Here is an 11,073-nt window from a genome sequence, read left to right as displayed (position 1 = left end):
GACTAATGAAGGCCGCGGCAAAGAGCAGACAAAGGGGGGAAAAAAAATTGAATGCAAAATTGAGGAGCAGGCCAACACCTCCCTGGTGTGGAGAGAGCCTGTTTGGAGGAGGTCTGGGAGATTTCAGCGGTATGCTGGCCCCACGTCAGCTTTCTGCATGGACGTGAGCTTCCGAGGGATCGGGAAGGTGCCCATCTGGGTGGAAGTGGCCGATAGCAGGAGCAGATAGTGCGTGGAAGGACGGCTCCCGGGCGCTTTCCTTAGGACTGGGAGATCGAGGACGTGTGGACAGGAGGATGTGTCCCTCCTGAGCTGAATCCGGCCGCCTTCATCTCTGTAATAGTCCAGGAATCAGCATCAGAGCCCAAATGCTGAAAAGAAGGTGATAACCAGAAGACGTGCACTGACATTTCCAGACACTTTGGAAGTGAGTCAGCTGCTCTCAGGGACATGCCATGGCTTCGGCTGTCTGGTGTTGATAACATTTGCTTCCCAAAAGCAACATCTCTGCTGATAAACCCTCAGATACTCTTGACCTGTTCACCCTTTGCCCAGCTGTTGATTTAGATTTTCTCCTCTGGAGTTTTGTTTCTTCCTATCCAAAGCTGATACGTCAAAAAAAGAAGAAAAAAAAGAAAGAAAAAAAAAAGGGTTTTCTAAGAAATTAATTCTGAGGTTCTAATTTTCATCTCATTTCCTGAGCAAACACATCACACACACCAAGAACATCAGTGTAAATGTGGCATATCATGGAAAAAGCACTTCCAGGAGAATGGTCACAATGAAATGTCCTTCCACAAGAGATGAATTAGCTCAGAAGAGGTGCTTTTATCACTTGTGCACCAAGTCTGTTTTTCACAATGTGTTGTGGATTTCTCCGTCATCAGACGACCAAGATTTTACATTTAATTGTTGAAATCAATCAATGCAAATCATGGGAATGGATGATGATACGTATTATTCTATTAAAAAATTGAGTCACTTGGAGAAATTGTTTTAAAATATCTAAATGCTTTGCTGCTGGTTTTACACCTGGATTTACATGAGTGAAGGCACTGGAATCAGCAGACCTCGCAGACACTGACGCTGTAGACGAGTGATGTAGGTGTGATGAGGGCACTCTCCTTCTTTGCTCAAGCTGAGCAGTTTTGCTTCACTTCTTGGAGCAAAATAAGGCTCAGAGATGGCAAGAGCACATAACTTGTCTATTCCAAGGGCAGCAGGATTTCATTCTTCCATGATTTTTTCCAGCAGTACTGACCCACTAAGATCGTTCACATGCAAAACACACCAACCAACTACATTTTGGGTCTGTGTTGCCATATATCACAGCAATTAAAAGGCAAAATGGGTTGTTTTTAATCAGCTCTGTTGCTATGTACATTCATAGGCTGAGTGCATAATATGTGATGCAGAAGGCATGTCTGAAATGCATAAACATTTACTAACACTCTCCTGTCTACTTGCTTCTTAGACAAGTGTTAAACACATTAAGACCATGCACTCCAGCCCTGTCATTTTGTTTGCTATTTAAACTCAATAAAATGAAACTTTGGGACAAATCTCAATGTAAAAATCGAGACTTGAATTTGTATTTATACTTTTAATAATGTTTCCCGTCTCTTTTGTGGTTATGTAATAGCAATTTTGCAGGAATCCAGGAATTCCTTAGAAAATTTGGACTGGTTTGGGGTCTAGACTGAACTGGGCTACTCTGTGCTTCTGGCACCTCTCCTTGTTTCCTCAGGCTGTGTTGCCAGGGCAAAAGAAAACAGGACGTCCTGCATTTCAGGACTTGAATATCGTTTTCCATGTGGATATCAGACTAGATTTGGAATTTGTGGCTTCCTGACAGTTGAAGCTGCTCTTCTGCATGAATGTGATAGAAGCTTTATTCTTATGTACATGTACAGCCATATAAGCATTGCACAGAGGAAGAGTCCAAAAAGGTGTCTGCTCCTTGAATATTGAACACTGCACGGACACAGCGTTCAGTGCTGCCCTGCAGGCCAAGCTGCTACCAGTACTCTCTGGCACCTACCTGCATCTGTCCCACCTGTAACTCTGCCTCTCTCAATCCATCCATCAATACAGCATATTGAAACTAGACATTGCTGTAATGCAGTCACTGAGGAGGCTCATTCTTTCCTTACAACACAAAGGTAGACCTTCCCAGTGTATTGTTTATTCCTTCTTGAACCAGCCATCAAGTTAATATTGCGCAATACTATATCTGCATCCATCAGATTCTGAAGGAAAAATACAGCAGCCAGCTTCCTATAGGCCCGGCCTTCCCTGAGAGATTTCCAGTCAGTGGCACGAGAGGAACTCAGCCTAGTGTTTATTTATTGGGATAATTTCACTTCAGAGTGGTATTCTGAGAGCAGCCCTCAGCTGACCTCTCATAATGAGGAATGGCTTCTTACACAAACAGTGTTGGGAGAAAACTTGGTCTGCCTGAAATCCACCCATTTACTGAAGCAGTGTCCCTGGGGAGTGCCACAGCTATGGAATTATTCTCTGCCTTGCCAGGTGTGTTTTCCTCAGTGACTGTTTATTTCTTTAATTTCTGCAACTGATTTTTTCCCATCATGTGATGCTCTGAAGGAAAGATCGTGGCTCCAAATAAGAAGAACTGGAAAAGCAAATAAATCATTCAAATGCAGAGGTATAAATAGAAGGGAATGGGACTTCTTGATGTGATTTGGGAGTATTATGAATGCCAGCTAATCTGTAGGCAGCCTTTTTTTTTTAATATCAAAACTTGAGTATAAAATTAATTTAAAAAATAGATGCAATAATTGTATAGTCCCTTCCATATATACCGAAATGCATTTCATATTAAAACATGCCTAAATTAAGATGCTTCATTTCAAAGAAGCTGATTTATTGGTTCGCAACAGGATCCTGATCTTCCTGTCTAAGAGGCACTCCGCAGTGAAACCAGTGCAATTTTCCTTAATGTATATGTCAGATGTCACACTACATCTTATTGCACTCCAGCCACAGACACAGGGTAAGGGCTTCCTACTAAATGATCCTCTGCTTTAAGTAAATTGTATGTTGTCTGTAGTTGGACAATGAATACAGCAATCAGAAACAAGTCACTGACAGAGTAAAAACCTGCTAATTGAAAAGAAGAATGATCTAGGGGGAAAATATCAACCCAACACCAGAGAAATCTATATTTTCTGATGATCCCACAAAAAAATAGTCTTGGCTTAATACAAAAAAAAAAAAAGGTTTGTGTAATTGTCATGTCTGCAAACTCAGGTTGAGAGCAAAGAAGTAGACTGGGAGATTCCTTCCTGCATGTGACGACCAGAGCTACAGACCCCATCGGTCTTGCTCAAAAACCTTCTGCTGTTCCAGCATGTCTTCATGTAGACTTTTGGCTTTTTACAAAATTTAAGGGCAGGTTCACTCCATGGTCATCACCTCCCCTTCTTCCCATCCCAGTCGCAGTGCCTCGGCACCCAGACTGGCAGGTTTTGGTACTCACCACAGCTCTTTGCTATCCAAAAGAATAAAAGAATATTCACAAGAGGCAAAACTGAGGCCAGGACATGGCCGGGGAGCACCCCAGGCAGCTGGATAGTCCAGGCTATAGGTTCATCCATAAGGCCCATGAATCTTCTGTATCTGTCACCTGCCACAGGAAACTCCTGTTGATGAGCATGGAAATTTTGAATTTTTGTGGAATAAATGAAGGGTCAAGCAAGAGCTTAGGTCACAGACATTAAAAGCACTGCTTAGGAAGAACCCATCTGGATATCTATGAACTCCGTATGAGCTAATGTTTAAAAAGAAATTTGCTTTTCCTGCACAAGACATAATTGTATAGAAACTAAAGGGGAAAATGCACTGAGTAAAGCAATGCGGATTTAAATTGCTATTTTTTAATGCAGCTTTGTGGCTGCTGCTTCCCAATATGTTGAATGCTGACAGTTCCAAATACCAGAACATAAGATTTATTTGGATTATAAATAGATGTTGCCCTGTGCTTCAGTATCAGAAGCACTCTGTTGTGTAAACAGACAACAATTGGGTCTGGTTTCTGCTATTAAAGGATACTTGAAAGCTGCTACTCACCCTTTGCTGGCAGCTTGTTTCACCTGTTGGAGTTCAGCATCTCTCACGTATCAACACCTCCACTGTTTGCAGAGAGACTTCACAGGAAGCTGTTAAAATGTCTCCTCTCATATGCCCTTTCCTCCACTCTCCTGGATGTGTTCCATCTGGCCTCACTACTCTGTTAGTCACTCCCATTTATTGAACGTGCCTGATTTCTGTTGTGGTGTATTCTTGGTCTGCAGAAATGTGCTTGCTGCTAGCTGCAGGATCTCTTTCTGTTTTAAAAATTACAAAAAAACAAAAAGAACAACAACAACAACAACAACAAAAATGCACAGTATTTTTAAACAAACAGTTTTTCAGGCACAAATCACATTCTGAAATGCTACTCGGATTCACTCCATCATTCCGATCTTCCCTGGTTAAGAACAGCACCAATTACAAGATGAAATCTCTTTCTTTTTTAATTAGGACCTCACCTTCTAATAAAACCTGCAGAACCCCCTCTCTAGCCCCATAGGGGCCAAGAAGGTAGACATAGTGTGTGTTTCACCACCACAGCTTTGCTTCTCAAGTCCATTAGTTGCACCCATTGCTCTGTCCTGCATGATCACTTTAGGTGGCATTCAGTTCCAAGTTAAGATATTCGCATTTAGGACCCCAACATCTAAACTCCTCCAGTAGCTAATAAAGACCCAGTTAAGGAAATCAGCAGTGCCTGAGCAGATTGGATGTGATGTTGATAGAGAGAGTTGCTCGAATGGAAGTGATTTCTAGTCCCAGCCCTTCTGCTTTTGGATCTCAGACTTTAACATAGAGATAAGGGCTATGACAGAAGTTCCTGTCCAACTGTAAAATACATCAAATGCTACTTTTACTGCCTGATCATACAGTTGATGTTCCTCTTGCATTATTCCCAAGTCTTTGTGACTTCCTTTTAGAAATTGCTGGGGTAACCAAAAGTCGCCACTCCTTTCTTTTTTTCCCAGAAATATGATAACTTAGTTTGAGTACTAGTTCTCAAAATAATAACACCCATCTGCGCTATTGTTGCAATCTTGTTTCTATTATTTATATGATTTTAATAGAAGGAATTCTTGGTACTGCTCTTCAAAAACCAGGCTATTTATGTAAAAGCCTGAATACAAGTTTAAGAGTCTAACTTTAGGCATCTGTTTCTGTAAACCTCTGCCAAAGGAAGGAGGTGTACCCACCTTGTGGCACACTGCACTCCAGCACCATGACACAGTGGCCCCGGGCAGTTGTTCCACATATTAGCACAACACATTATATTTAGCAAAATGTGCTCTACTGCTCCTTAGAGATCACTGAATAAACTTTGATAACACTTTGGCCTGGCTCCTTTGGGACTTGTAGCTCCCCACTGGGCAGTAGAGATCATTAAAGTGTTTAATCACATAATTCCCTTTTGCATAGTGTTACGATAGATAACATTGCATGTGTGTGTGTCAGCCTTTCCATTATAAACTTCAGATCCTGTGGCATTAGTCATCCAGAGTAAGTGCATGCTCATGTTGAGATGAAACGTGGAATCATTTTGATACTACGTGAACACAGATAATTCAATTAATGAAAGGGTACATTTAAAGGTCTTGCAGGAGCCCCAGCCTCCTCCTTGCACCCTGCTGGGAACAAGAGCTGCTCACAGGCATTGGGAGCAGCAGTATCTCATCAGCTGGGACAAGTTCCAACAGCACTGAGTCTCCCCCCTCCTCTTTTTTCCAAAGAGCATCCTAGATAGCTATGTACAACATTTCTATCATACTGATGAGAATGATACTGGGAGATTTTCACAGAAAGTTAATTTGGTTAATTACAGACAGATCACATACTTAGTTCCTGCACAACCTAGCTTTCTTGGTAAAATCAGGAAAATTCTGTGAAAAATGAAAGGCAGCCATCTACAACTATTTCTTTTTTTGTTGCTGTTTTGGGTGTTGATAACACTGAACAAACAACCACATGCCTCTTTCAGCCCTGAGAAGTGTCATACAAAAATTTTAATCCAAAGAAATTAGGAGACGGTTCAAGTTGTCTCTGGATCTTTGTGACAGCTGAAGCACACGCAAAGCATTTCAGCTGAATACCTTCAGCAGCACTTCTGCTGCTCCTCATGAAATCACAGGGAGCTGTGTCTGCAGGTGAGCTTCACAGCCTCAAGAGGAGTTATTCCTTAACACAGCTCTAATGATAAAGATATCTTACTATTAGACATATCCTCCCGCTTCCCCCCCATTTTACATCTCTATTAGCAATCAAACAAGTATTGATTGAAGTGATTGCTTATCATTATTATTTTACCTTCTTTTTTTCTGTCCTATTAAACTGTCAACTCACATGATTTACCTTTATCCAGTTCTCTCCCCATCCCTATGGGGGCAGGGTGTGAGCAAACAGTTGTGTGCTCAGCCAGGTTAAACCACAATATTTGGTCATCTCATTTATGGTATGTAACAACTAAATTTAGAAAGCCTTATTTCAGGTAATTCTAAACCTCTAAGCCTCCTGTTCTGTCTACTGCAGCATCTTTTAAGTTCTGCTGCATGTGAAGCTTACATGTTATTTGATCTTCACTGATCCACCTTTCCAGTTTATTTCTGCCACCACCAGAAAGCCCCTTTACTTTTTTGCAACCAGCAAAGCCATGGCAATACAGGGAACAGATGATTTCTCCAGAGAAAAGAGCAAACTGGTTGTAACCTGTAAAATATCAGGATGGGAGAGGAAAAACAATTACAAGCACTGCATACGGCAGTCAGGAGACGAAAGATCTCTTCATTTTCCGGAAAGTTCAGATTGGTGGCCTGGAAACTCAAAGAAGGAAACACATCAGGAAAGGACAGACTCATCCCTTTTCGGGAGTGTTCTCTATGAGGCCGCAGGCTTACAAGCAGTGGGAGGGGATATTTTATGAACAGAGTGCACTGTACACAGGTAGTGGCACTCCCCACAGAGCTGAGCTCAGGAGAGCTGGGTTGGGACTGCATGGGGTAACAAACTTCTCTGAAATCCTTCATAGGCCCTTCAAGTGAATTCAGCTTGCCACAACTCTAACAAGCAGGAATCCTGGCCAAGTAGATTTAGGGGATGATATTCCTTATGGAGAAAACAGATAGGAGTGGGTTTTTGCTTACCAAGTTTGCCAGGGAAGTCTGTAACCAGTTAGTCTTAGAGAAAATCTGTGACTAGAAGAACAACTGTGGAGAAATGTTGAGATAAAACCAAAACACATCTCACAGCTCTTTGGTGCTGCCTGCTGAGCTTGAAGTCTTGAACACTTGCATTCATAAAAACAGCAGAGAGAAGCCAAGGGATCCCTCTCAGATTGCGTTTCTGGACAAGCCATTATTTTTACAGCAGCTTTGTCTGAATTCTGGGAAAAAAAGAAAAAAAAAAAGTGTAAAGACTCAGACAAGCTTGAACAAAAAGGAATTATTATTAAAAGAAATTTGAAAAAAAAAAAACAATTTCACAAGTACATGCATGAAAGATATGTTGGTTCTGACTTACTCATCACATACACACCTCACTTTAGGTCAAGTCAGGTTGATCAGATTTAATTTTGTGTGCCTTTGAAGGTCTGACTCATAGTAGTAGCTATGAAGATAAACCTCCAGCTCCTTCATATATAACAAAATTGGAAAAAATGGGAGAAAAAGGAAGGATAGCTTAATACAACAGATGCTAAAACAAACAGCCTTTTCCTTGTTCAGAGCAGTGATACCCAAGGTGAACAACATTGGAAAAGTGGTATGTCCACTCTGAAATTTGGGAAAAAAAGTACAGATAATAACATATACTTAGAAATCTCTTTGGCATTTTCATTTTACTTCTAAGAGTTTGTGAAATTGTTTCATGCTTTCTTTTAGGAAGCTGTAATATTGCATATTAGACTTCTGCTGGGGAAATTTGTGTCTGTGATGGGCTGCCTGGACCTGTGCGTCTATTCAGTAGCCAGGAAAATGTAGCCCAGGGCCCAGTTCTAAAAGAAGATAGCTCTGAGCCACCTTCCCAAAGGAGAAAGTAAAGCATGGTGTGTACACCTGGAGTCTCAGAAAGGGATGTTTAACCTAGAAAAACATTATTTTTGATTTAATTGTCATTTGTTACATCTGTATGATTGTTATTCAAATTATCACTACTCTTGCAATGGCATGAACATTGCTTTTAATTCATTCAAAATTGGCACATAGTAACCTTTCTCTGTTAACTTTAAAAGCTTGTAAATTTAACAGGCTAAATAATGAATAGGGTGGCAAGGGAAGTAGCAGAGATGGGGTACTCACTGCCTACCAACAGAAAACGTTGGGATGGTACTTAGAACAATTCAGCCCAGCACAGGCCATGACAGCATTCCCACAGCCTTGGCTCCAAGAGGCTTTTCCTTCTTCTGGCGCATAACATCACAAAAATCACAGTTACCAAATCTAATTAACTGTTAAAGTAAAAAAATACAAGTTTACATGAACCAGAGGTTCTCTTTGGAAAAGAGAAAATACTGCATGCACAAATCAAAAACAGGACTGCAGTAAGCTAGCAATATTGTACATCAGCATAATATTTAGCTCCAGAACGAACTGGTGGAAGGGCAGTAATTAAGCATGATAGTTTAGTGGTAAGTGAGCTGTGACTTATTACTGACTTTTTTTTTTAATTTATCATTTTTCAAGTTAGTGTGGAACAGTACAAGCTGCTCATTTTAATTTCTTCTTCTCATAAAAAACTCACAGGGGCCTAAAAGATCTTCAGATAATTCTGACCATGTTCTATTAAGTTTAGCCCTAAGGAAGACTTAGGGCTGCACCCTGCAGCTGTTCCCAACACCCCAGGCGTTCTGTGGAGACATGGGGCCACCCTTCCAAAACAGCCTTTTGTCAGCAGAGGGGTTTCTGATTTTGTTGAAGTAATGCTGCCAGGCTCTGCCTGTAAGGTCAGGTAATGTTCTAGCATGAAGATCCTTCTGCTGCTCACTTTGTGCTGCTCCTCAAGCCCCTCAAGCTGCTGCTGCCCGCAGCACTGTTTACAGGAGCTAGAATCACCACAGCAGCATTTTGGCTACTGCTGAACTGCATTGGTGAGCTTCAACACTCTCTCCAACTCCCCCCAAAACCTCTTTGGGACAATGTCCCCTCTACTCCTGCCAGGACAGCTGACCCACATGGACCAAAGTGATACTCCATACCGCATGATATCACACTCAGTAATAAAAGTGCATAGAACCACAGAATATCCCCAGATGGAAGGGACCTACATCACCGAGTCCAGCTCCTGGCTCCGCACAGCACCACCCCAATTCAAAACCTGTGTCTGAGAACATTGTCCAAACTCTCCTTGAACTCCGGCAGCTCAGGGCCGTGCCCACCACACACCAGCGAAGAACATTTTCCTAATTCCCAATCCTATTCTGAGCATGCTGGCCCTTCCCTTCCCATTTGCCTCAAGTTTAACAATCATATTCTGGTTCTCTGGAATAGCAATGAAAAATTTTAAACCAACATAATCCAGAAGAGGCTTAAAATAGCACTGTAATAGGAAGTTAGATTTCTGCGTTCATTGCCACATTTTGAAAAACCCACTGTGTCCTTAAGAGGAGAAACAATGGATTATTTTGATGAATTCTTTTTTTAGAAGTTCTATTTGTTACACAATCAACATCAGACTAACAAGGACATAAAGGGAAACAGAGGACTGTTTTGTTACTGTAGATGTCAGTAACAGAGGGAGAGACTGATGGGAATTATGAGATCCCACCCCAGCACATGCCTCTCACCTCCCAGAACTATTAGAAAACTTTCCACATATGGAATTGCAAAGTGGGAATATCCCACATATGAGAATGGTGTTTCCAAAATACACCCTTCTAGGTTATGACCCCACATCTCATTTCCATCTATGAGCGTGGGAGTTGAAAATGCTTCTGAATGCCACTTCAGCATTGTCTGGACTGAAGTAAAACAAGTAGAACCACACGATGAACCCCAGGAACTGATTTGACAGCAAGACTAAAAAAGCCCAAATTGTCTTTAGGAACATAAAACCTAACTGGTTTTACAATGCACAGCTAACGGTTTGTCAGAAACATGCTACCTCAACTGCAATAGTCGGCCCAGTAAGAGGCACGAGGGGAGCTTGAGTTAAATGATTCTCATGTCACTCATCAACAAAGAGATGCTTCCTACAGGCAGCTTTTTTACGGCAGGCATTCTCAGTAACAGCATTACCTAGTTCAGATACAAGTTGTTCCTAAGTACGTGACATTATTATTGGGTATCCTCAGGCCATCTTCCAATAACTGGAGTTGACAGCAATAATGCAGAATTACCAAATTCTCAACATTCATTTCCATGTAGGTTTTGTGATTTTGTCTAATTCTGATTATTTATTTCAAGATAAATTTGCTCAGCTAAAGCAAGACAAAATTTCTGTAACAAAGAGGAGGTATCACTTTCGTGAAACGGTTCAGGATATTCAACTCATCTTTGAAGTGCCAACATAAACCACATCGGAAAACAAACAAACATTCATACAATTAAGAGATCAGCATATTGATAACTCACTGTACACACCCCAAAAGTAAAATGCACTCTAATGGAGAACATATGATATAGTCCAAACAACCTCAAAGCAACATAAAAACTGCTTTATTGATTGCAGTTAAGATGTTACAATTAAATTAGGATTTCAAGCATTAAGCCAGATGCTTATAGTAACTATAAGCTGCCATCATGGTCACATGGAATTGGACGAAGAGATGCTAGTCACTAGGGCATCTTGGAGTCATTTCTGCTTCTTGGGCATTGAAGCCATCAGCAGCTCATAAACAACATAGCCTGTTCCTGAAAAAAAGAAACAAAGAAGTATTTTCAGAATGGTAAATAGAGTTTCTTACGAGTCAGCTTTCCTTTCCCAGAATACTAACAATAAGCAATTGCAGCTCAAACACAGCACATTTCCATAACCATACCTCAACTTTTTTTT

General features: G+C 41.1%; 1 protein-coding gene across 1 annotated transcript in view; it reads right to left on the bottom strand.

Annotated features, from left to right (window-relative positions):
* Window positions 1-11,073, bottom strand: part of TMEM30A (transmembrane protein 30A) — a 38,571-nt gene that overhangs the window by 14,828 nt on the left and 12,670 nt on the right. The gene's annotated exons all lie outside the window — the stretch shown is intronic.

The sequence above is a fragment of the Meleagris gallopavo genome, chromosome 2, assembly GCF_000146605.3.
Source record: "Meleagris gallopavo isolate NT-WF06-2002-E0010 breed Aviagen turkey brand Nicholas breeding stock chromosome 2, Turkey_5.1, whole genome shotgun sequence".
Lineage (NCBI taxonomy): Eukaryota > Metazoa > Chordata > Aves > Galliformes > Phasianidae > Meleagris > Meleagris gallopavo.
The sequence above is the reverse complement of the archived record's forward strand: the minus strand, read 5'-3'. Positions and strand labels throughout refer to the sequence as shown.